Source organism: Colobus angolensis, unplaced genomic scaffold (genome assembly GCF_000951035.1).
Source record: "Colobus angolensis palliatus isolate OR3802 unplaced genomic scaffold, Cang.pa_1.0 Scaffold207, whole genome shotgun sequence".
NCBI lineage: Eukaryota > Metazoa > Chordata > Mammalia > Primates > Cercopithecidae > Colobus > Colobus angolensis.
Genome location: NW_012115233.1, coordinates 746,495 through 768,338, shown reverse-complemented (window position 1 = coordinate 768,338; position 21,844 = coordinate 746,495). Strand labels below are relative to the sequence as shown.

General features: G+C 43.2%; 1 protein-coding gene across 1 annotated transcript in view; it reads right to left on the bottom strand.

Annotated features, from left to right (window-relative positions):
- WWOX (WW domain containing oxidoreductase) overlaps positions 1–21,844 on the bottom strand; it is a 1,140,828-nt gene that overhangs the window by 390,049 nt on the left and 728,935 nt on the right. The gene's annotated exons all lie outside the window — the stretch shown is intronic.

The following is a 21,844-nucleotide window of genomic DNA, read 5'->3' as shown; positions in this document are numbered from 1 at the left end:
TCAATAAAAAGTGAAATAAAAGAAAGTACTAGAAAATAAAATTTGGATTCAGAGGCTAAAAACCTACAGTGAAGACATCTGTCAAGGCAGGCGGATTCCTATGAGGCCAGAAGTTTGAGACCAGCCTTGGCAACATAGCAAGACTCCATCTCTATAAAAAACAAAAATGAGACCAGTATGGTAGCTCTCGCCTGTAGTTCTAGCTACTTGGGAGGCTGCGGCGGGAGGATCACTTAAACCCAGGCATTGGAGGTTACAGTGAACTATGATCATACCATTGTACTCTAGCTAGGAGACAGAACAAGATTCTGTCAAAAAAAAAAAAAAAAAAGTCTAGGAAGCTCAGGGTAGCCAATCCTTCCATTCCCTTAGAGAAACAGCAAAGTTAGGACATGCGTATCAGCTGAGGCTCGGCGGCCCTTAAATGCACACATTTGCACAAATATGTGCATACCTCTATATAAACTCCCTGACACCAGTGACTGGGTCTGTTTTATCAAACAATGTGTCCATTAAACTTCAGATGAAGCCTTTATTAAACATGTGTTGAATGAATGGAACATCTTCAGAATGCTATATGCGATTACACAGACAGGTGACCTCTCTCGTTTTGCAGCATCCTGAGATGTGGTCACCATGGTGAACATTCAGGTGGTGATAAGCGATGATGACTTCCCTTACATTTTTCTGCTTTAGGAAGCACCTGCCTCTCTGAACCTGGAATGGTGGGATGGGGTGGGCGTCTATCCTTCCTTGTTCACACAGGCGGCTGATATAATAATGTGATCATCAACTCCCCCCTTCCTGCAGCCCCCCACTAGCTGGCTGCCCCAGCTGCAGAATGCAAACATCTGCCGGCATCATTAAGGCATTTCTATACAGCACCAACCAAGGCCTGACCCTGTGACCATTTCCACCATTAGATTTGAATGACCTCAGCAGCAGGGCTGAAAGGCCGGAGTATTAATTCACAGAACCACAAGCTCAATTTAAGATTTAATTTGAGATAACGAAGAGCTACTGAAAGTGTATTCAAACTTCTAAGCATGCAATAAAAGACCTTTCCCTGTTTTCCAGGTTGAATATGAATCCAGTATTTCTTTAACAGATTTATTCACAAATTTACAAACAACATGAAGCCTCTGTTCTCTAATTCCTTTTTTTTTTCTTCTAGTTTTTTTGGCTTTATCAAGTCCTTTTATGATGTTTCTTGCTAGTAATCTTTTTTAGTTAGTTCTTCCTCCCTAATTTACAAATGCCTGCTCTTTAGGAATTACCTTTCAATTCCATAGCATTCTTGAAGAGAAAGCAGGCTTCCTTAAGACTCTCCCATACCTTTAGTTCTCTTGCATCCCAACCTAAATACGCTAAGCATCTGTTTGTCAACAACGATGGGGTTGCATAAAAAGCTTTCATCCAGCAATGTAACTCTCATTAAGAAAAGGTGATGGAAAGATTCAAAATAATATTCCACCCATTAGGAACGCGGGGCCCCTTGGTTTTAGTGAACGCTTAGGCTCTGAAGGCTTTATTCACAAAATATTTAGAACTCTAGCTGGGGATGGAAATTTTAGTTGGTTCAAGTAGATTTTTGTTTTTTTGTTTTGTTTTGTTTTTTGAGACAGAGTCTCACTCTGTCTCTCAGGCTGGAGTACAGTGGCACAATCTCAGCTGACTGCAACCTCTGCCTCCTGGGTTCAAGCCATTCTCCTGCCTCAGCCTCCCGAGTAGTTAGGATTACAGGTGCATGCCACCACACCTGGCTAATTTTTGTGTTTTTAGTAGAGACGGGGTTTCGTCATGTTGCCCAGGCTGGTCTTGAACTCCTGACCTCAGGTGACCCACCTACCTTGGCCTCCTAAAGTGCTGGGATTACAGGGGTGAGCCACCACACCTGGCCTCAAGTAGATTTTTGACACTAAAGAGTTTATTTTAGGCTGGGCATGGTGGCTCACAACTATAATCCCAGCACTTTGAGAGGTCAAGGCAAAAGGATCACTTGTAGCCAGGAGTTTAGGTCACTCTGGCCAATGCAGTGAGACCCCATCTCTACAGGAAATTTTAAAAATAGCTGGGCATGGTGGTACACACCTATAGTCCTAGCTACTCAGGAGACTGTGGCAGGAGGATTGCTTGAGCCTGGTAGGTCGAGGCTGCTGTGAGCTAAGATGCCACAACACTCTAGCCTGAGCAACACAGTGAGATTCTATCTCTTAAAAAAAAGAGTTTATTTTGGCCAAGGCACAGTGGCTCACGCCTGTAATCCCAGCACTTTGGGAGGATGAGGTGGGTGGATCATGAGGTCAGGAGATTGAGACCATCCTGGCTGACACATTGAAACCCCGTCTCCACTAAAAATACAAAAAATTAGCCGGGCGTGGTGGCGGGCGCCTGTAGTCCCAGCTACTCAGGAGGCTGAGGCAGGAGAATGGCATGAACCCAGGAGGCAGAGCTTGCAGTGAGCCGAGATCACACCACTGCACTCCAGCCTGGGTGATAAAGCGAGACTCCATCCCCCCTGTCCCCCCCTCCAAAAAAAAAAAAAAGAGTTTATGTTAATATTTGAAGATGGGAATTGGAGACGAGAATTTTTTGCTTTGGACTCAGAAGCCTGGATCTATGAGGGCATTTGCTGACTATTTTGTGTCTGACACTGTGCTAGGTTACTCTGCATTTTCTCAAAGACTCAGTGCAGCCTTAGAAATAGACTTGGGTTTAAAGCTCAGCACGCAACTGAGTTCCCTGAGCCTCTGTCTTTGTCATCTGTGAACGACCACATGCCTCCGTGCTTCCTGACAACAACTTTAAAAGTTATAAACATTGACACATATATGGGTATAAAAATACCTCAGGTCACCTGAGCTTGACCCTGGGACACTGTTGGGAATGGGTGAACTTCCTAGGAACTGCAAACACTCTGGTCACTGTGAAGATTTACACAACAGGCAAAGGCTAGGACCACAATATTTTGCAATCCTGAAACTCATCTACTTTATTAGCCATTGGGTTTTCAAAATGAGAAGCCATGTGGTGGGCGGGGGAGAAGAAGGATAAACCAGAGGCCAGATACAGCTGCTGTGGAGTGGAGGATGGGAGAAGCTTGGCTTTCAATCCATCCTCCGTCATTACTAGCTGTACAACCTGGGGCAAGCGTGTGCCTCAGTTTCCTCACTTTTATCATCCTTCTGCTTATCAGGTAAGAGACGATGCTTAACATGCAGGGATAAGTAGATGGGTGTAAAGCCACAATTCCCAACACAGAGAAGGCAAATAGGAGAAAGGCCAAGAGAAAGCACACCCATAGGTTTGATGCAGTGCAGTGGGTTAAATAGGGTCCACCCAGAAACATGTTCACTCAGAACCAACGAATGTGACTTTATTTGGAAACAGGGTCTTTGTAGATGTAATTAAGATAAGGACTGAGATGAGATCTTACTCAATTAGGTGGGTCCTAAGTCCAATGACTGGTGTCCTTATAAGAGATGGAAAGGACGCAAAGTCAGAGGAGAAGGTGATGTAAGGATGGAAGTAGAGGTTGGAATGTGGTGTTACCAAGCCAAGGGACACCAAGAATTGCCAGCAGTCACCAGAAACCAGGAAACAGGCATGGCATGGTTTCTCCCTTGTAGCTTCCCGAAGGAACCAACCCCACCAAAGCCTTGATTTTGAACTTCTGGCCTCCAAAACTGTGAGACAGTGAATAATTCTCAGTCCACCCAGTTTGCGGTAATTTGTTATTGCAAGCCCAGGAAACACATACATGTGGCATAGTTGGTATTAAAATGCAAGGCACTTGCCTGAAGAGAGGCCCTGTGGTCTTACTTTCACCAAGGTTGTTATTATATCTCAAGGAGGGGACACACGAATCCTAAGTCTGTCCACTGATCCCAAGAAAAACCACCTAAAGTTTCTTAGCAGGCAATGACCAACACTACTAATGGAAATGAGGCTGACTGGAAGTTCTCAGATCATCAGTAAGGAAGATTTTTATTTAAGGATAGGAAAATGATTTAGGAATACTGAGATGTCTCCAAACAATACTTCCAGGTCTTAGTTGACTCCACCATTATTTCTGGCATATTCAGGGCACCACTTCCACTGTTGTAGCGCATGCAACCTCTTCAGTAGCCAAAACTTTGGGTCACACATGTAAAGGACATTCTGGTACTGCAAATTTGGCTCTTTGGCATCAAAACTTAGCAGTATCCATGACTATTCTTGCTTTATTACAGCACCCCGATGTCAGTGGCTGGGGGCTTCTCTTATGTCTCCAGCAAGCAGGGACTGGGTCACTGTGCATCCTGAGAGCCTATTAGAGTGCCAGGTCCATGACAGGTGCATCATTATCAAAGGAATGATAATGATGACAATACGGAGGTAAATAGTAAGAACAATAATTGAGTTATTTTATTTTCCTCCATATCACCACATTACCACCCCCATTTTACAGGTGTTGATATCAAACTAACAGTATAAATTAATGAATGGATGAGTGAACACATAAATAAGTAAATAATGAGTCTATCTAGGAAGGAGCAGACTCAGAATCAAGTTCAAGTCTCACTCAAAAAAGGCTGAGTGCAAACCTCGCTGGTGCAAACACCTAAGCTCTTAACCAACATCAGAGATATTGCAAAGCCTTGTTTATGGATGAAAATGCTGGGAGCTTGTGGCCTTCAACTGTGCTGGTGATGCAAGGTAGGTGAGCCCCAGAATTGGGGCGTAGCCCAAAAGGGTTCTTCTCTTTGCCCAGGAAAGAATTCAAGGGCAAGCTGGTGGTGGTAGCAGCTTTTATTGAAGGGACAGTATACAATAGCAGCAGAAGTGCTGCTCCTTGCAAAGTAGGGCTACCCCACAGGCAGAGTGCCCAGAATGGCAATTCTGAGGCAATTCTGCCATCACATTTACACCCATTTTTAATTATATGCAAATTAAGTGGTGGATTATGCAGAAATTTCTAGAAAAAGGGTGGTAACTTCCAGGTTGTTGAGTCACTACCATGGAAAGGGGCAGTAACTTCTAGGTGTCGCCATGGAAATGGTAAACTGACATGACACACTGGTGGACACGTCTTATGGAAATGTGCGCCCACCCTATCCCTGTTTTAGCTAGTCCTCAATTTGGTCTGGTGCGTCGCCCCATATATGGAGTTAAGTCTTGCCTCCATAGTCAAGTCCCACCTCCTGCCTCACTGGGGGTTCACTGAAGACACTGAATGACAGAATTAACTGATGGCTGACTGGAGTGCTCAATGAACTGGCCTGCTGAGCTGGGCTCATTTCACCTGCTAACCTGATGAGGCTGAGAAGATCCAAAAGAAGTGAACTGAACAGTAGTGGCCAACTGACTGGGAAAGAGTGCAGAAGAAGGAACGCTTTGCTGTGGAATGAACACCTGAGTACTACGGGCCTACTCCTGTGCTAAGTGCTTCGCCGTTATCATTTGCATTTAACTTTCTCAACAAGCCTCCATTCTAGAGCTAAGCACAATGAGGATTAGCGAGATTAAGTGGCTTACCCCGGAACATTCGATTCAGAAATCAGGATGCAAGTCTAGGTTTTCCGACTCTGCTCTTAAGCCATACACTTAACCTCCACTTTATATTCCCTCTCTCAGTGCTAATGAATTTCTGCCAATATTCTCACTTACACTTAAAAGCAACCTTTGGAATTACGTATATTGGCTCCAATTCAGGAAAGATGAAACTGAGGTCCCGAATAGTTAATGAGTTGTCTGGCAAGCTAGTTACATGGTAGAGGAAGCACTCAAAACTGCCCAGGCTAGAGTGCTGTGGCATCTTAGTTCACTGCAGCCTCGACCTGTCGGGCTCAAGTGATCCTCCTGCCTCAGTCTCCTGAGTAGCTAGGACTACAGGCGTGTACCACCATGTCCAGTCAATTTTTAAACTTTTTGTAGAGATTGGGTCTCGCTGTGTTGGCCAGACTGATCTCAAACTCCTGGCCTCAACTGGTCCTCTTGCCTTGGCCTCCTGAAGTGCTGGGACTACAGGCATAAGCCTCTGTGCCCAGCCTCAAAAGTGGGCCTGCCTTGTCCTAGGGCTTTCTATTGTACTTCAAGGCCTGAGTCAATGAAAGCTGTAGAATAGCTCAACCAACCCTAATCAACAGAGAAGGGCTGTGTGTGCTGGAGAGGGTGATGCTGTGGCAGGGCTGGGGCAGGAGCTGGAACATGTCCACGCTGGGAAGGAGATGGGCTCTGATGTGCAGCCCAGGTCTCCCTTCCAGGGTAACCTGTAGCCTTCAGCTATCAGCCTTTCCAGGGAGTACCTGAGCATAGAGAGCTACCTTACGCAAGGGCACATCCTTCCCAGGACCGCCCACCCAATCACAAGTCAAGGCAGGTCTATAAAAGCCTGGCCACATTAGCGCAATAGGGATTAGCTCTGATGGGTCCTTTTAGTTCCATGAGGTTGACTGAGACCCTTGCTGGACTGCATCTCAGCTCAACTTCTCCCTCTGCCCACTCCACCTTAATTTTCCTCCCTTCCATAGGTGTTCATTCCAAGGAATGCGTTCTTCACACCTGCACTCAGAGTCTACTTCCTGGAAAGCCCAGTGACATGGTTTCTCATTTCTAAAGAAAATGACCTATGACAATAAGAAGGCTTGACCTCATCAGAAAACTTCTCACTGGGGTGACTGGACTGCCTTGCAACTCTTTCCATCCAAGACAGAGAACGAGGAGGCACACCCCAGGGAAACAGAAAGGGCTGGGACCTGAAGCAGTCCTGGGAATTTTAGGAGGACGCCAAGCAAAGACAGGGCCCGTTTGCCTCCACACGGAGACTCATCCCTGATACTCAGGAGTGCAGGACTTAACAGGGGCTAAACTTCAACTACTTGTTGACATAATTAGTGCTGGCTCCAAGCAAGAGGTTTTGTAGCCAACTTGGCGTGGGTTCGTGAATTTTGATTGGCAAATTTGAAGCAAAGTTCAGCCAAGCTCTACATCTATTTTGTAGTGTGTCTTATGCACATCCAGAGAAGCCAACTCTTCCGATAGATTTTTCAGTTTTATGGTTGTTGGTAGCTGAAGATATTAGCTCTTTAAGGAGACAAATGCTTCTGGCAGACTGGCCTACACCAGGAATAGGAGAAATGCCTTCGGGTTTCTTCTAAAATTAATGTAATAAGATGCATTAATCAGAATTCTATCAAGTCTACACACTCGGCCTGGGCTTAAGAAGCAATACTTTGAAATTGCAGTTGGCTAAGCTTCCCTGTTCTTTGTGAATCAGAGTCAGGGTTGCAAAAAAAAAAAAGAAGAAGAATAGAGCTAATGTTTAAGAAAAACTGGCAACAGGAAAACATTTAAGCAACTTTTCATTCCTTAGTTCCACCAGGGGCTATAAAGGGTTAGGGGAAGTTTTGACCTTTGTATTTCCACAAACGTACTTTAGATTGTGGAATCAAAAACAGTTGGTCAGACCCCAAGCCAAGTCAGGACTGGTTTGGGCAATAGCTCAGGCCCAAGGTATTTACTTGTTTGTTTCTGTCTAATAATAACTTACTCTGGGACTTGCAATGGAATCTTGGCTATTTCTTGCCTTCAGATGTTGGTAACCAGGTGATGAAAAATTTTGGAGGCTGAACTAGATTATACAGATGAGTACTTGGCATTGCATAACTTGTGACTTAAAGATGATCTCAAGAAACTAAAAAAAAAAAAATGGAGCCACAAAATCAGAGCCAGCCCCAGTTTCTTCACAGCAATTGCTCATTTTTAGATGACACTCTACATTTTAAAGTGACATAAAGGCATCCTGAACACTGTACAGCAATTTGGTCGTGCTTTCAATGTGACACAGCTACATCTGTATTTACTATTACAACTCAGTACCCAAGAGAAGAAAAATTCTAAAGACAAAGGGCCAGGCGTTTGTGGAAACATTTCCCCTCCTTGTATAAAAAAAAAAAAAAAAAAAAAAGTGGCTCCTTCTTGTCTGGTAGATTTCAGTAATTGGCAGGATTTTGAGTAAGCTCTTTTAAAAGCCCTCCGTTTCTATTTTCACATTAAACACACTTGCAATATCTATTAAAAGCACAAATACTGAAGAGCACACCAAGACTGTCAATGAGCTTACATCTGGAGTCCTCAATATATCAGGAAAAAATGAAGTGAACATTCACAGAGTTTTACTTCTTTGGGAACCCAAATGCTAGGAAAGAAAAGGGTGCCCTCTTTCTCTCGTCTTCTGGTCCTATCCAGTGTCCCAAATTTTACATCAATCCTTTATCAGAGGGTTTATCAGAGGGGGCCAAGTCAGGGATTTAGTTAAAACAATAGATACTGGATTCTGCCTTCATTTTGGGGAGTATTTATTCACATTAAGGCACAGGGGATTCCACGCTAGGAAAGCAGAACAGAAGCATGAATATTTCTGCCATGTTCTGGCTACGACCACTTGGCCTTACAGTTTGAGGGTGACTGAGCAACATCCCAGGAAGGACACACAAGGTCACCCAGGGCACTTGGGAACATCGAGAGAGAGCAGGGCCAGTGAGTGGGACGGGGAGAGAACCTCTGAGCCCTGTATATATCTTGGAAGTCACTCTCAAGTTTCTATTTGGGCAGACAGAGCCAGACGTGAGCACGGACTCACAGGCAGCCAAGCAGCAAGAGGAGGGTCATCGAAACACGGGCACAGAGGTCTGCTTGCAACTGCCCTTGGCCTCAGACAGATGCACTGCAGTTCTAAAGCTCTTTTGCTCCTTTTCAGATCTCCTTAAAAGAACAGGAAGGGAAGGAAGGATTAAAACCCAGGGGAAGCAAAAGGAGCCATAGTTCAGCTGAAGTTTCCTTCCAGAGACTCCCTCTGCCCCCATAAATGTGTGTTTTGGAGGAAAACTTATGCATTGGGCAAGGAGGTCATCATGGTCTGAGATTTCAAACTCTTGGTCAGGGTCCTGGCAAGAAGCAGATGGTACACTCAAAACGGGTAATGTAAGAAGTGTTTAGTAAAGGCACTGTTTGTAAAGGTCGGTGCAGAGTTTAAGGAAATAGCAAGGTTTCATGCAATGTACTAGAGTTAGTAACAGCAGGAACAGCTCCTGCCCTTATCAGCCAAGTGGATGAAACCTCCTTTTTTTTTTTTTTTTTTCTTTTGAGACAGTGTCTCACTCTCTCGGCCAGGCTGGAGTGCAGTGGCACAATCTTGGCTCACTGCAACCTCCGTCTCCCAGGCTCAAGGAATTCTCCTGCCTCAGCCTCCCAAGTAGCTGGGATTACAGGTGTGTGCCACCATGCCTAGCTAATTTTTATATTTTTAGTAGAGAGGGGTTTCACCATGTTGGCCAGGCTGGTCTCAAACGCCTGACCTCAGGTAATCCACCTGCCTCGGCCTCCCAAAGTGCTGGGATTACAGACGTGAGCCACCGCGCCCGGCCTGGATGAAACCTTCTACAGAGGAAGGTGGTGAACTGACACCCTGCAGGGAACAAGCCTGAAAAGTAAATTGCTAAATCCAACCAGAAGAAGAAAGGGCAAGAGAGCCAACTACTGTCAGCTTCCGGGCCAGGAGGAAGAATCTGGAGAGCACAAAGGTAGCTGGTGCACAGACCACATCTGAGAGAGCCCAGGGGTGGTTTTTCAATGGCAAATGACAGGCCTAGTGGGGACAATGCCCACAGTTCCCCAACTTCAACCAGAAGGCCTTGGCTGTAACGTCTGACATACTGCCATGTCACATTAGTTGTTATTTGAAGGAGGAATTTTTCCCTGAAATACCTGATTGGAAAACCTTGACCCTGGATGTCACCCTGGTTTCTCCCAGGTCTAAGGTGCATGATTTCATAGAAAAAACCAATGTAATCCACAAAGGATACATCTTGAAATTGCACAGGTTGGAAAAGAACACAGGTGCCTTTATCCAAGCCATCATTGCAACCTTTTTTGTTCTGTACATACATGAAAAGCCAACATTCTCAAGTAGAGGTTAATTTAGTTTTTTTTTTTTTTTCAAAAGAGGCTTCGTGGTAGTTTGATTAGACAGTGGTATGTAAGGGATATAAGGATTACAGAAATGTAATTTTTTTAACATACAGTATTTTTTAAGTATCATTTGAATTGACATAGAAAAGTGCATTTTTTCCAGATTTTTAGGGAAAAGGAGATACTTCACCAGGAGGATAAAAAGGAAGAAGAGGGGAAGGGGAAATAAGAATTCCAGAAAGATGAAAAATTATTGACATAAGAAGGAGGCACATTTTTGCCAAAATTCTCTAAAAGAAAGAATTATTATGGCTTCCCAGTAACTGACTCCGCTTGCTGGCAGGGGGAGGATCTGGCCGGGTTCCGTCTTCTCTTGAGATGACACACTGTCCTGCGCTGAAAACTTGAGTCACAGCCCGTGTGCCTGGGCAGAATTAGTACATGCAGATATTCAGCAAGGAAAGAAAAGAAAACTCCTAAAAGTAACAGCAGGTGACTTAAACCAGGGGAGATGTAATAGAACCTATAGAATTGGGGGTGGGGAGGCGAGCTTCAGGAAGGTTAGCACTGGGGCCTCTACATTTTCTAATATAGATTAATGGCTTGCTCAGGCAAGCAGCTACACGCTTGCTAAATGTGCTGACCGCCTGAAATTAGGAAAGGTGGTGACTAAGGAAGGGAGAAAAAAAATAAAATGAGCTGAATCTGAATGTGCCTCACTCATCCTGGTCTGACATATGACAAACAAAATTAACGGCGACAAAGAGAAAGCAACAAGTATCAGGTAGTAGAAAACAAACATCGAATGAATGTGATTGATCTCAAAGAGGCCTTTTGCTGTTGTTAAGACCTTGGAGTCACAGTGGATACTTGAGGAACACAGACACAGGCGCTCACACACACACACACACACACACACACACACACACACATTCCTGCCCACATATACATACATCAAAGCCAGACCACCACAGAATGAGATGGGCATCGTTATATCTCTCTCTAGCCAGGATAAAATGTGTGTCCCCAGAAATTAGAATAGATTATCTTGGACTCTGGCAAAACTCAGCTCAAGTATACTCCATTCTTCTCATCATCTTACAAAAATGTTATTAATCTAACACATGGAGAAAAGCAGGATTCTTGGACTTAAATGTCTGAGTGTTTTTTTTTTTTTAAAGGCTGTATATTTATAGCTTAGGAGGGGGAAAAAAGGAAATTAAGGGGAAAATATCAAATGAAAAATACTTAGGACCTAAAACATCTCGGTGAGGTACATAACGCTATGATAGCAAAACAACAAAAATCACAAGCAATATTAAAGGTACATTTGAGATGCTGAATATTTTTTTTTCCTAAAAAACAATCAACTGCTTATAGAACAATGTGTATACAAGTTGGAAAAAAAAAACAAAACAAAAAAAAACCACCTCACAAGTATCTCAGCATTTTCCTATAACTAGACGGAAATAAGAAATTACATGGGTTTGGTAGATTCCCTAATTGTGTTTCCACAAAGATTCATAACAAAATTCTTATATTTGATTTTATTTTTCCATTTTAAGACAAATTCACCAGTGAGTCAAAATCTCTTTTAAAAATAGATGTGTTTAAGAAGATGTGGAATGACAGTATTTTCCCCTGTCTTTTCTATTAAAAAAATGTTAAAACTTATAACACATACATGGGGCCTTTAGTTTATGGGGCTTGTTAATTAGTGCTGATTCTGCATTAGTCAGGGCCTTTGGATAGACGTTTTGTTGGTGGGGGGGGACGGAGTCTCACTTTGTCGCCCAGGCTACAGTGCAGTGGCAAGATCTTGGCTCACTGCAACCTCCGCCTCCTGGGTTCACGTGATTCTCGTGCCTCAGCCTCCCAAGCAGCTGGGATTACAGGTGCCTGCCACTACTCTTGGCTAATTTTTAAATTTTTAGTAGAGAAGGGGTTTCGCCATGTTGGCTAGGCTGGTCTCGAACTCCTGACCTCAGGTGATCCATCCATCTCGGCCTCCCAAAGTGTCAGGATGACAGGCATGAGCCACCGTGCCCAGCCATATTTGTTTTCTTAATAAATATTTGCAAGAAGTTGTTTGAGATTACACAAGAACATAAGACCTGCCATGCTAAATCGGTGTCACCTTTTAAACCCAGTGTCTCTAAACCCAGTGGCACCAAGAGATGGTCTGTGGCTGACTGCTGATGTCCTCTATAATGGGGCATTATCCTAAATACGCCCCAATCTTTTCGAGATCATCTTGTCTTTTAAAAAAATTGGCAGATACATTGCCAAGTGAGGACACCTAGGTCCTGTACACTGCCATGCATTGGTATTTGGTCTCTGTGCTAGCTGGGGACTTTGGGGATCAAGAGAATGAAACCTGATCCTTTTCACAAAGATCTTATTGTGTGAGAGCGTAAACAATGATGAGGGTAAGAACCACAGCTTTGAGGGTGTTATAATAGCTATAGTTTATCAAGTAATTATCACGTTAGAAACAATTCTTTAAAAATTCCATTTATTCCTCAAAAGAACCCTAAGAGGTAAATTTTATGATCCTCATGACTCAGCAAGAAGAGAGAGGCTTACCAAGCTTAAGTAACTTGACCAAGCATTAGGGACTGAATGTTTATGTTCCTCTACCCCTCATTTATATGTCAAAGCCATGACCATCATTGTGATGGTATCTGGATATGGTACCTTAGGGAGGTAGTCAGGTTTAGACGAAGTCTTGAGGATGAGGCCCCTCATGAGGGGATTAGTAGCCTTATAAGAAGAGGACAAGAGGGCTGGGCATGATGGCTCCTGCCTGTAATTCCAGCACTTTGGGAGACTGACGCAGGTGGATCACCTGAGGTCAGGAGCTTGAGACCAGCCTGGCCAACATAGCGAAACTCTGTCTCTACTAGAAATACAAAAAAGGGGAAAGAGAGAGAGAGAAAAAGAAAAAAGAAAAGAAAAGAAAGAGACAGGGAGGGAGGGAGGGAGGGAGGAAAGAGAGGAGAGGATAAGGGAAAGGGAAAGGAAAGGAAGAAAGGGAGGAAGAGAGAGACGAAGAAAGTTAATAGATACAGTGAATGTACACAACGACAGCTTCTAAATGGAATTCTAGTGACATACATGTACTAGTAGATATAATTCCCAAAAGTGATTTATCCAACCCAGAGAGCCTATGAATCAGAGAGGATGAAGGATCATCAATTCATCAGCAATTGCAGAATAATATACCTATATATGCGAGTGACCATGTGTATACAACATAAGGTAGATCACAACTAAGAATGTCACAAAACACTGATATTTTTCAAGATGCTGAATTACCAAAGTCCCTTCAGACTTTTTCATCATTTGTTCACTGCATTCCTCTAAACTTCAGACGAGAAGAGGAGTCGTCTTACTGGCACACTGCTTTCCTGTTTCTTCCCGTTATAAACCTCTGAAAGACAGTGCAAGTTACCGAAGACCAGAGAAGGCCTTTGATGCATCCTCAGTTCACCAAATACGCTTCTGGCCACGTAAGCCCCACCTCTGCCTGCAGTATTCTCTAAGTGTCTGAATGCATAATCCACACAGCATTCCTGTCTCTTCTGGCATTATGACAAAATGACTGAGCACTTGCCTTTTTGGATCTTGTGCTGTCATTTGTCTTTTTTATGGAGTTTTTTTTCCCCCTGCATAAGATGACTTGTCTCCAAAAAGAAAGTCTTAATGGAGTTACTCCTACAGAAGGGAGCAAATCTAGTTTATACTCCCACCTTCTTCCACACTTGATATTATGGCCTGCTTCAATCAGGATTAGGCAGGCTTAACAATTAGAACCAAATGCCCTATTCAGCAGGCAAGAGTCACTCAGAAGAAAGAGTGGGAGGTGAAATTCTTCAGCAGTGCAGAATTTGTCAAGGCAATCATGGTAGCAGGGAAATGTTTTAATCAGCTGTTGACTATTAATTTATTTTGTTAACAGCAAATATGGATCCAAGAATCTCAAGTGATACAGGGGTTCCCATAATACTTCCTAGGCATGTTTTCTGAGTTGACGTGTCATATTTGATAGCTTATACGAACTGCCAATATGCTGTCATTCTCAAATGTTAAAAACAAGCATGGCTGCATGTGTCCACATAAATATACAGGCTGATCATATGAGGCAGGGTAGGTGATTGGGCAGAACCTGATATTTTGTAGGTAAGCTGCCATTTAACAGATGCAGGTAGAAATTGGAAATCAGCTGAGAATAAGACTATGTTCTGATAGAAATGTTTTGAAATTTTCAGTGTCGTTTTGAAAATGTATAGGCAATGGGCACCCGTCACTCTGAAGAAGAGTATTAAAGGATCACTTAATGAAACTGTATGAGGGCTCCCCTTCCCCATACTCTTAATTCACTGGTTTAGGTCTGGAAATTTCCATCGAGGGCTGAAAGATTACCAGGAAGCACAAAAATTGAAACTTCAACATTTTTCCTTTGATGAATCCATGCTCTTGGTGTTTCTATCGGTGCTGTGAGATTTGCTAGATGAACAGGATACCAAGGGTCCCCCACGGGAGACTTTGCTTTGAGAAGGTGAGTGTGGAATGCTGACCCAGGGGAGGAGGCAAAGCTCAAATGATCTACCACAGAGGGTCGTCATCCCTTGGGAACAGTGACCCAAGAGTTTCTAGGAGCTCACACACTGAACACACTGCTACTCTCCCCTTCCTTCTTCCTGTCCCAGCTAAGCTCTGAGAAATTTGCATGACAACCGCAGGGGCAAATGAAGCCCACATGGCCTCATTCACACTCCCAGTCCTCCTTCCAGAAGGCATCTGGAAACAGGGGTGGCCCCTACGTGCTAGGTTAAATTTCTGGAGTTTCTGAAAAACTGATGGAAGGAGGGAAAGAAGAGATGACACCAAAAATAAAGGCTAACTTCTGCCTCTCCGGGGCAAGTGGAAGTTGGAAAGGAATACCGCCAGAGGCTGGCAGAGTCCTTAGGGTACAGGGATGGGCTTCAATTATAATATTAACCTGAAAATTAAGAAGTGATTTCATCTCATTCATACATACTAGGGAAGGGAAGCAGAACATACCAAATATAATAAAAAGTTTTCATTTGAAAAATGGTTTTTCCTTCCTCGAATACCACGGTGGATTTTTTTGTTTTGTTTTGTTTAGATCTCTACTGGCTTTGCTTTGGTTTCTGTTTCCCCCCTAAAAAAAAATCTAACTTCTGAAAACATTCTGCTCAGACATGCATTTCAAGTAATAGGACACATGCTCTAAAGGAAACCATCCAGGAGAAACATTTGCACATGTTCTCATGTGACTTGAGATTGCATCTGAGAAGGGTGCAGGGGGAGAACAGATAGAAACAGCCCTCTCTGTGTGCAGAACGCCGTGTGTCCTTAGTGCTTCTCAGGGCCCATAGCTCATTAGCTGCAGTTGGTATGACGCCTGCAACCTATGAGGCCATAAAATTCCCAATCATAATTCATCAGGTCCTGAGAATTCTCCTAAGTACATTTAGATCAAGTGCATGACATTTCGCCCCTAATAGCGGCATTGGCTAATGGCCTAACGGGATTTAGATGGCTCCACCAAGCCACACAACTATATTATGTGTGTTCAAATGAGGGGCAGCCGTGGAGGTTGATGGGTAGACATAAAATAGCAGTTTAGGCTAGTGGTCACGATCACACACCCAGGACACTGGGCAAATTAGAACCTTTGCATCTCAATTTACTCATCTTTGACGTAGGATATTCATATGGAACCACTCAATGTAGTGTGAGGATCACATGAAATAAATGTTTGACTGATGCAGGAAATTAAAGATGATGGCATGTTTTTCTGTTGGAGTTTACGTTTAAACCAATGAAGCATCAAGGAGGAGGCCTCTGCTTCCCAGAATGTTGGCTACCGACTTTTCTCATCAAGAACACCCTTCTATGACATCGGAAATTCACAAAGATCCACGTTTTTAGTAATCATCAATTAGTAAACAGGTAATGACCATGTTACTATGGATTCAATAACACTGTAAAATAGATTTCTGCTTTACACATCCCAATAACATTTACCCATATTTGAAAATTATTTGCACCTACATATAAGACCTGTTTTTATCCTACCTAGAATACAATACTTGCAGCATATACAGGTTTGAGGAGGCCATACAGCAGTTGCTCCTGGGTTGCAAAGGGATCCATAGTCCAGAGGGGTGAATGACTGCTCTTGAGGACTAGAAGTTCAGGGTTCCTATAGGTATCAGAGGAGGAGGACATTTAGAGGGGTTGAACGACTCCTTGATCTTGAGGCAGAATACCATAGGTGCTAAAAATTGAGGAGTGGAGTTTACTACAGGGAGTCCTGGTTGCTTGGGCCTAGGCCCTAGAAGATTCTCCAAATGGGGAAGGGGATGCCTTTCAGCACAAAGGTCTGTGGGGAAAGAGGACATTTGAGCTGGCTGACTGATTCTGGAGTAAACGTGGAAAAAGTAAAAGGAGAACCAGTCTCCAAAGCAGTTAAACTGTCCGACGAAATGAAAATGTTCTGTCACTGTGCTGTCCAGCATGTTAGGGACACATAGCTACCGAGCACTTGAAATGGGGCTAGTTAATGAAACCGAAGAAGTGATTTTTACAAATGTCATATAACTTTAATTCATTTAAGTTTAAATAGCCACATATAGCTAGTGGCTACCATGTCAGACAAAGAAGCAGCTCTACAGTTTGGTCAGGCCACTTTGAAGAAACCCTAATGATATAACAGTACGTTGTTTCCTCTTTCTGAGAATCAGCTAATGCCCATTAAAGGCTGGCGCCCTTCAATCTAAGGAAATATTTGTTTCCATAAGCCATTAAATGCTCCCACATGAAACTGACTGGCTTCATCCCATGGCACTCCACATTTGCCACATTTGAATCAGGTTTTAGCCACTGTCATTAATTAGAATCCATGTAGAAGCAAAAACATTTAAAATAAACCCGGGCCCTCGATGTTAAAGCTGTCATTTTTCTACATGGCCTCATGATTCAACGATTAATGGACCTTAAAACAATCATAAAACATCAAGGCCTGTGTTCAAGCTTAGAAGAACAAGAATAGTTTTACTTCTGCTCTGGTCCTCTTGTTTTAAATTCACTGGGTGTCACCGGGCTCTGTAAACACTTTTAAGTATTTTGACATTGTGGTATGAGATGTTGTTAATCTGTTTCCTCCCTGACCTTCATTGCCAGTGGCATGTTGCGACTCAGTGGAAAACTCATGAAAAACAGCAAGGATGTACTCAGTGACATAGATTAGGACACAATAAACCGAAATAATGGCCATAATGTGCAGATTCCAATTCAATAAACTGACTCACCGAAGACTTATTGAGCATCCAGTCTGCACTAGGCAGTTGGTGGACACTTGCACAAATTACAGATTTTATTTGCATAATCCTCAGCACAAATGTGGGGTCAGCATTAGTGTCCCCCATTTCACAGATGAGCATGCTAAGACCCAATCATGTGGCTAGTAAGGGGCAGAGGTAGGATTCAAAACCAGGTTTCCTGACCCCCTCCCAAATACCACTTCTTTTCCCAATATCCCACTGTAGGACATGAACTGTTCGCTTATGTGGCAGACTGAATCTTTCAAAAGTGGCCATAGCAGTATGTCCAGTCCCACATTCTCTTCCAGAAGAGGTGGGGTCTATCTTCTGTCACTATAAATCTGATTGGGGTGGGTCTGACAGCCTAAAAAATAGAATGCAGGAAAATCAGGGCTATGTAACGTCTATGGAAGGCCATAAAAGGCAATGCAGCATCTGTCTGCTTCTTTCTCTTGGGATGCCCACCCTTGAAACCCAGCCACCATATTGTGAGGAAGCTCAGGACACATGGAGACAATGTGTAGGTGTTCCAGCCAATAGCCCCTCCAGCAAGAGTCCCACCCACCAGTCAGCATCAATCCTCAGACTCATGAGTGAAAAACCTTCAGGTGATCTCAGACCCTGGCTTTCAAGCAGCTTCAGCTGATGTTAATTGGAGCAGAGACAAGCTGTTCCCGAGAGCCCTGCTGAAACTATAGAGTCCTGAACAAAATAAATGTTGTTGTTTTAAGCCACTAAATTTGGGGGTGGTTTGTTATGCAACAATAGTTACTGGAATATAGTCAAACTTTAATGAAACTCTACAGAATAGGGAAATGCTTCAATTCCCTCATCAGTGACATCCAAATGGCCAGAAGATGGGTTCTCATGAAAGAAATCCTGAGAGGAAAAAGATCAAGGTCTTGGTTGTAGAAAAACAGCAAGAATTTGGAAGGCTTATTATATCAGGGAATTAAGTGAAACATTTGAAGGAAAAGAAAACAGAGAGCCTAACGAATATACCACAAAGTTTAGATTTATGGGATTATACATTTATTGCTTTGACTGCTAAGATCTGTCTAGAGTCTCAACCGGCTTTGGACTAATTCATTACTTTGGCTTTCAAAGATTTCTTAAGAGGATCCTCCACTTCTGTCTCTTGAGGTTAGAGGGTGGCACTGGGCGTTATTCCCTAATGTTCAAAAGATTAGAAAAATGTTCCTGGCATGCTAGAAAGAGGACCCAAACAGGCAGGAAAATAGTCTTATTCTTTCTATATTCACAGATCTTGGCACTGTCAATGACAGTTTGGAGAGGAATTGAAAAGAAAAAACTGGATATCCATGGAGATATAGCCATACAAAGAGTTAAAGGAAGTTGGCAAAGAGTGACAGTGACTTATTTTTGACACTCCCATGTTTCACCCAAATGAGAAGCTGTTTAGGTCTTAACAGTGAATAACCTAAAAATCCAAAGTGGGACTCCACTCTTTTGCATCTACCTTCAAGATGCCTCAAATCTATGCTGTTGGCCTGGCGTGGTGGCTCACGCCTGTAATCCCAGCATTTTGGGAGGCTGAGGCGGGCAGATCACGAGGTCAGGAGATTGACACCATCCTGGCTAACATCATGAAACTCCATCTCTACTAAAAATACAAAAAAAAAAAAAAAATTAGCCAGGCGTGGTGGTGGCTCCCAGCTACTCAGGAGGCTGAGGCAGGAGAACGGTGTGAACCCAGGAGGCAGAGCTTGCAGTGAGCCGAGATCCTGAGATCACGCCACTGCACTTGAGCCTGGGCGAAAGTGTGAGGCTCCGTCTGAAAAAAACAAACAAACAAAATCTATGCTGTTTTGGGTTTGATTCTCCAGAGGCGGTGATGAACTCATCAGGTCTCTCTCAAATACACTTTTCCTCTCTTGGTTAAACATTCTTTGCCTACCTTAAACATTTCACAATCTAATTCTTAAATTTTGATATTTTGGTAGTGATATTCTTAATTTCATGTACAAGGCCACATGCACAAAAGTACTTTTACTTTTAAGATGAGTTGCAAATATCAGGAGAAAGGGGCATTTTGCTCATGCAAAGCTTCCCAAATACAAATGGAAACTTCCCGAGTATCAGTGGAAACCATCCGTAGATATTGGTGGCAATATTTAAATCTTTCAGGAGCTGTTAGTTTGGAAGAAATTTAGATTAATTGGGTTGCTTTTAAAACCTGTAATACTGCCATGGTTACATCCTCAGGATCATGGAATGCCTAAGGTATAAACAGGGTTTTTTTTTTTTCCTTTTTATTGATGGCTGTGAATTTTCTCTGCACACCTGTACTATCAAGGTAACTTTTGCTATAAACAGCATTTTAAAATTTTCACATAAAAAACTATCAAGCACTAAATTAGAAAAAAACAGAAATTTGAAAGTGATAGTTAAATTTATGAAGCAATTCTGCTACACTCAAAGGCTCATTGCTTGACATGTAAAAAATTCTGAGCTGCGTGTAAGACCTGGGTATGAATTTCCCTCCAGTGGGAGAAGCCACAATTCACACCAGACTCCAAATGAGAGCCACACGCAGAACATATGCGCTTCCGGTGTGCGCTTGTTTGCATGACTAATGGAGTTAATATTAAAAGTCTTTTCTCATCATTTCAATTCTTTCCTTCTTTTTTTTTCATTTGGCTGAGTGCCTTTTTTGCTACCTCCAAGAGCTGTTAATTTTGTTCGCTGCCGAGCAAAACTCAAAGTCAGAGTCTAAACAGCTTGTAATGAGTTTTCAATGGCCCATCTCAATGAAATTGAGGGCAAAGACCAGCCGGCTCAGGCAGTGTCAGCCCTCAGAATGTATTAGTGAGGGCGCATTGTGTTCAGGGGAAGGCACAGAGGAGGGACTGCAGTTCCTGGGCTCTTCAAGAGGAGCCCCAGCTCTCATTAAAAAGTGGTGACAGCGACAGGACACGTGCCATCTGACCCATCTGCCACAACCTCCACTCTGGCGGGGTCAAACCTGGTTGCGAATGAAGGAGAGGGAAGTCAGCTGAGGGAAAGAAGGGCTTCCACCTCATAGTGATGTGGCTGTTTCTATCTGTCTCATCATCAGTCAGCTAAGAAGGAGGAGCACCTTCCTTCCTCCAACACCGTGAAGTACCACCTGCCCACCTCCCCTATCCACACACACACCTGTTTGTCTGGTGATGCTGATTTGGGAGAAACGAAGCAGTATTCAATTTTTGAGTTCTGACTGCTTCTGACTACTTTATTTGTTCAATTCTTTTAAAATTCCTCCATCATGCCACTTCCAACAGATCCCCTGCGGTTTTACTTCCAAGAATGCTCTTCAGGCTGGGCAAGAGGGGTCACGCCTATAATCCCTGCACTTTGGGAGGCCAGGGTGGGAAGACTGCTTGAGCCTAGGAGTTTGAGACCAGGAGGCCAGGGTGGGAAGACTGCTTGAGCCTAGGAGTTTGAGACCAACATGGGCAACATAGGGAGACCTCATCCCTACAAAAATTAAAATTAAAAACATGTCCACGTATGGTGGCATATGCCTGTGGTTCTAAGCTACTTGGGAGGCTGAGGCAGGCGGATTGCTTGAGCCCACAAGGTCAATGCTGCAGGAAGCTGTGATCGCACCACTGCAGTCCAGCCTGGGCAAGAGAGCGAGACCCTGTCTCAAAAAAGAAAAAAGAGTACCTTTCAAACCCACGTAATACTTTTCTGCACAAATTTAAAATCTCCATATAAAACAGAATTCTGCATGAGCTGGAGAAATAAATCCTACACTTAAGCATGAAGATCAATTTGACAAAAGACTTTCTGGCCAAAGAAATACTCTGCAAAGCCACTACAATAACGGACATGAGCAAGTGGTGGTTTGAATCGGGGGGAAAAAAAAAAGTCTTATTTCTTCATAGCCACACCTTTTTAAGGAAGAACCTACGGGGTTTGTATTAAGAACTGATTTGTCCTGTGAGTGGAATGAATCAGAATTGTTGGATCCTGTAAGACTAATTTTTATATAATTGATATTAAATTATGATTGATTCTAAGACATTTTTTAAAAACAGAGCGCCTACTAGACACTCTTGCACCTACTGGCCACAATGCAAGGTGCCATGAATTCCATGGCAGGCCTGGTGAGAAAAGTCAATTCATCTTTCTTGCCAGTCATTCATTCCTTTTTTCTTTTCTTTCTTTCTTTCTTTTTTTTTTTTTTTGACATCGAGTCTTGCTCTGTGACCCAGGTTGCAGTGCAATGGCATCATCTTGTCTCACTGCAACCTCTCCCTCCTGAGTTCAAGCAATTCTCCTGCTTCAGCCTCCCAAATAGCTGGGACTATAGGCACCCACCACCACACCTGGCTAATTTTTGTATTTTTAGTAGAGATGGGGTTTCACCATGTTGCCCAGGCTGATCTTGAACTTCTGACCTCAAGTAATCTGCCTGCCTTGGCCTCCCAAAGTCCTGGGATTACAGGCACGAGGCACAGTGGCCAGCCATTCAACCATTAATGCATTGCTTTTTAGTCACTCACTATATTCACAAGTATGTATTAATG